The following is a 5343-nucleotide window of genomic DNA, read 5'->3' as shown; positions in this document are numbered from 1 at the left end:
GCGGTTCACCCGAGGTCAGGAGTTCCAGACCAGCCTGACCAACATGGAGAAACCCTGTCTCTACTAAAAATACAAAATTAGCCAGGCATGGTGGTGCATGCCTATAATCCCAGCTATTCGGGAGGCTGAGGCAGGAGAATTGCTTGAACCTGGGAGGTGGAGGTTGTGGTGAGCCAAGATCGCGCCATTGCACTCCAGCCTGGACAACAAGAACGAAACTCCATCTCAAAAAAAAAGGTCTGACCAGCTCCCCAAGGCAGGCCTAGACAGTCTGGGGAAGACCCTCCCCATCTAGGGACACGTGGGTCACCCTTGCCCTTCTGCTCAGGAGGTACCAGAGGGCCTCTTCCTGACTCCAGTCCTCCCAGCCCAGGCTATCTGCTCACACACTGCTCACTCGGTCTGTCCACATTCTTCTTCTAATTTTTTTTTTTTTTTTAGACGGAGTCTCGCTGTGTTATTCATGCTGGAGTGCAGTGGCATCATCTCAGCTCACTCACCTCAGCCTCCGGAGTAGCTTGGATTACAGGCATGCGCCACCACACCCAGCTTATTTTTGTATTTTTAGTAGACAGGGTTTCGCCATGTTGGCCAGGCTTGTCTCGAACTCCTCACCTCAAGTGATCCGCTCACCTCGGCCTCCCAAAGTGCTTGGATTACAGGTGTGAGCCAGTGCACCCAGCCAGTCTGCCCACATTCTTGACATCTGTCTCTACTCACTAGCCACACTGCAGCTTCCAGAGCAGAGTGAGCCTGGCCCCCAGCTTCGCCAGGGGTGGTCAGATGGGTGGGCACCTTCCAGTCCTAGCATGGCCACAGAGTACACTCCTACCATCTGTCTCCCACTTCCAGTGGAAAAGATGATGCTGCCCCAGGGGACCTGGCACCAGGCCACCAAGCTCAACCACAGCCCTCTCTGCACCCCACTAGGCAGACAGAACCACCAGAGGAGTCTGGCTTCCCTTTAGTTCCAGACTGGGGAGGCCATCATCACACCCCTCTAATCCTGATGTACCACGGCCAGGGAGCCACATGCAGCCAGTGGCCTCACAGGACTATGGTTAACTCTGGACACACATCCACTATGCAGTCACGGACTAATATAGGCAGAAGCCCAGAAGGCTCTCTGGCTGATAGCTCTGCCTTCTGTTACTCAGTTGGAAGTATGCTAAGTCATCAGCATACTTCCACTTCACCCAGTCTCCTGGGGAGGATCAAAACCAAATCCTACTGTCTATTTTAGCACCTGGCTTTAGCCTCAGCTTTCTGGAATAACTATACCCTGCCCCCACCACTGTAAGTTGATTGTGTTTGAAATCTAGACTGCTACACCCCCAACACCTAGAAGAGTAGACACTCTAGTGTCCATGCTGATAAATCCTTGGTTAGGGTTCTAGCACATACTGCCTTTATTAAAAACTGCCCCAAACCCGTTTACAAAAGCAGTAGCTAGTGCAAGGGTGCATGGCTTATAATGGGGGCAGGCTGGACTTGAAACTAGAGAAAGCCTAATTCTTGCTTATTTCAAAGGTTCATTCCTGGGGTATGAGTGAGGTATTAGCTACATGTGCTTGGGGACATCAAAGTACCCTGGACCCCTCCATTCAGAGAAAAGGGGTCTGGGAAGTCTTTCATGCCAGGATATTCAAAATGTGTCTGTGGCCGGGCACAGTGGCTCATGCCTGTAATCCCAGCACTTTGGGAGGCTAAGACAGGTGAATTGCTTGAGGCCAAGAGTTCAAGACCAGTCTGGACAACATATTAAGCTACAAAAAATGTAAGTGTTTTTTTTTCCTGCAAAAAATTTTAAAATTAGCTCGATACGGTGGCACACACCTGTAGTCCCAGCTACTTGGCAGGGCTGAGGTGAGAGGATCACTTGAGCCTGGGAGATTGAGGCTGCAGTAAGCCTCATCACACCACTGCACTACAGCCTGAGCACCAGTACAAGACCCTCTCTCAAAAAAATAGTAAAATTCAATGTAAAAGTTAAAATAATAAAGTGCAACCATAAGCACTATACAATGTGTTTTCCCAACACTGTCCCCTGAGAAGGCCTAGAAGCAATTGTACCACAATAACAGTAAGCATACTTGGTGCCCAGATTTTGGTACCTAAGTACCATTCTCCACTAAAAAGCCAGACAAGAGGCACCAACAGATGTTAAAACTAGTGGATTAAAGTTTGATGAGGAATAAGATATTTATATAGTCTCAAAGCATCATCCCACAAAATACTTTTTAATAAGTACATGATACTCATTAACTTCACAATGGAAAAACCTGGCAGGTACTATCTTTTTTTGTTTTTGTTTTGAGACAGGGTTTCACTCCCATTACCCAGGCTAGAGTGCAATGGCACAACCTTGGCTTACTGTAACCTCCACCTCCTGGGCTCAAGCGATTCTCCTGCCTCAGCCTCCCAAGTAGCTGGGACTACAGGCACACATCACTGCACCCAGCTAAATTTTGTATTTTTTGTAGAGACAGAGTTTTGCCATGTTGCCCAGGGTGGTCTTGAACTCTTGAGCTCAAGCCATCTGCCCCACCTTGGCCTCCCAAAATCCTGGTATTACAGGCATGAGCTACTGCACCTGGCTAGCAGGTGCCGTCTTAATTGAATGATAAACATTAACATCACCGGTAATGGAACAACATGGTGTGCTTCCTGATATATGATGCACTGAGAATGGAGAACGAGTTCCATGGAATTTTCTCCAAAAATTCAGATTCAGGTATGCAACCTGAGTCTTATGAGGAAATATCAAAACCCAAATTGAGGACATTCTATCAAGTAACTGACCTGAAATCATCAAGAACGTCAAGGTCATAGAAGGCAGTTCCAAATTGGAGACTACAGAGACTGGGTCAGTCAATTCAGCATGCAGTCCTGGATCAGATCACAGTTGATAAAGGACATTTTTGAATGATCAAGGTTCTGTGGATTAGTTGATAGTATTTAATACACTTGTGGACAAATCAAAGTCAATTTCTTGATTTTATTGGTTGTATTTGGTTATGTGGGAGAGTATCCTCATTTTAAGGAAATATACACTGAAGTATTAAGTGGTAATGGGGTATCAGGTCCCCAACTTACTATCAAATGGTTTAGAAAAAAATGCAAAAATAGGCCGGGCAAGGTGGGTCATGCCTGTAATCCCAGCACTTTGGGAGGCCAAGGCGGGAGGATCACTTGAGCCCAGGAGTTTGAGACCAGCCTGGGCAACATAGTGAGACCCTGTCTCTACAAAAAAATTAAAAAATATTATCTGGGCATGGTGGTGCACGTCTGTAGTCCCAGGTACTTGGGAGGCTGAGGTGAGAGGATCATTTGAACCCAGGAGGCTGAGGCCACAGTGAACCATGATCACACCACTGCACTCCAGCCTGAGGTGACAGAGGAAGACCCTGTCTCAAAAAAAAAAAAAAAAAAGGAAAAATAGATATACAGAGTGAATAATTAAAAAATGTAGTGAATTAGATTTTAGGTTTTGTTTTTGTTTGGAGATGGAGTTTCACTCTTGTTGCCCAGGCTGCAGTCCAATGGCGCAATCTCAGCTCACCACAACCTTCGCCTCCTGGGTTCGAGCAATTCTCCTGCCTCAGCCTCCCGAGTAGTTGGGATTACAGGCATGCGCCATCACGTCCAGCTAATTTTGTATTTTTAGTAGAGACAGAGTTTCTCCATGTTGGTCAGGCTGGTCTGGAACTCCTGACCTCAGGTGATCTGCCCTCCTTGGCCTCCCAAAGTGCTGGGATTACAGGCCTGAGCCACCACTCCCGGCTAAGAGTTTTTTGTTGTTGTTGTTGTTAAGACAAGAGTCTCACTCTGTCTCTGAGGCTGGAGTGCGGTGGCACCATCTCGTCTCACTGCAGCCTCAACCTCCTAGGTTCCAGCGATTCTCCTACTTCAGCCTCCCGAGTAGCTGGGACTACAGGCATGCGCCACTACGCCCAACTAATTTTTGTATTTTTAGTAGAGACAAGGTTTCACCATGTTGGCCAGGCTGGTCTCCAACTCCTGACCTCAAGTGATCCACCCGCCTCAGCCTCCCAAAGTGCTGGGATTACAGGTGTGAGTCACTTCACCTGGCGAGTATTTTTTAAAGTACTGCTAAAAGAGTAAATCCTTCCCTTTATTTCTACCTGACTCCCTGACTATCCTACCAACTGTATGGTCTATGTGCCTGTGGGAGAACTTCCATTCTTCCAGCTGTCATTGCACCTAGCCCGGCACAAAAGACTGGAAGAAAATACATTTAATATTTTCAGCTGGGCGCTTGAATCTGGGAGGCAGAGGCTGCAGTGAGCCGAGATCGCGCCACTGCACTCCAGCCTGGGCGACAGAGCGAGACTCCATCAAAAAAAAAAAAAAAAAAAAAATTTCATTGCCTCTCTGCCTAACCACTCACTTACTCCTCCAGTGCTTACTTGACACTTCTGAAGGTAGAGGGCAGAGATGAAGAGGAAGGTGCCAGTTACAGGAGAGACGCAGAACCATGGCCCAGGAAGGCTAAACGTTCAGTTCACAGACCGCAGAGTGTTTTTGGAAGCCTCTTCACAAGAAGGGATTAATAAGAACCAGGCAAAACAAATCCAAACAGATAACTGATGTCAGGACCAGGGGAAATGTCCCAGCAGGGAACTGAGTGGGGCAGTGACCACCAGTCATGGAGAAGGATACCAAAAAGCCAAAGGCTTAAGAGGTAACATGTTATTCCCATTTCACAGCCTTTATAGTTTACAAAGGAGCTTTTAGGACAATGGTGGAGTAGGCTGGTAAACAATTCTGATTAAGAACACCTAGAGGTGAATAAAATATAACAAAAACAAGTTTTATGCATGACTGGAATAGGAAACAAGAAAGGGAATCCCAGGTATGACAGGCAGAGTCGGATGGTGACTATTGACTAGGACTTGCATTTTATTTATTTATGAGATGGGGGTCTTGCTATGTTGCCCAGGCTGGAGTACAGTGGTGCAATCATGGCTTACCGCAGCTTCAACCTCCTAGGTTCAAGTGATTTTGTTATTTTTGGTTTTTTTTTTTTTTTTGTGTGTGTGGATTTGGAGCTTTGCTATGTTGCTCAGGCTTCTGTCAAACTCCAAGGCTCAAGTGGTCCACCTGCTTTGGCCTCCCAAAGTGCTAGGATAACAGGTGTGAGCCACCCTGCCCAACCCTTAGGACTTGCATTTTATTTTTTCATTTTATTTTAATTAATTTTTTTTTTTTTTTGAGATGGAGTCTCGCTCTGCCACCCAGGCTGGAGTGCAGTGGTATGATCTCGGCTCACTGCGACCTCCGCCTCCCAGGTTCAAGCAATTCTCCTGCCTCAGCCTCCCC

This window comes from Mandrillus leucophaeus, unplaced genomic scaffold, assembly GCF_000951045.1.
Source record: "Mandrillus leucophaeus isolate KB7577 unplaced genomic scaffold, Mleu.le_1.0 Scaffold228, whole genome shotgun sequence".
In the NCBI taxonomy this organism is placed as follows: domain Eukaryota; kingdom Metazoa; phylum Chordata; class Mammalia; order Primates; family Cercopithecidae; genus Mandrillus; species Mandrillus leucophaeus.
This window is presented reverse-complemented; position numbering follows the sequence as displayed.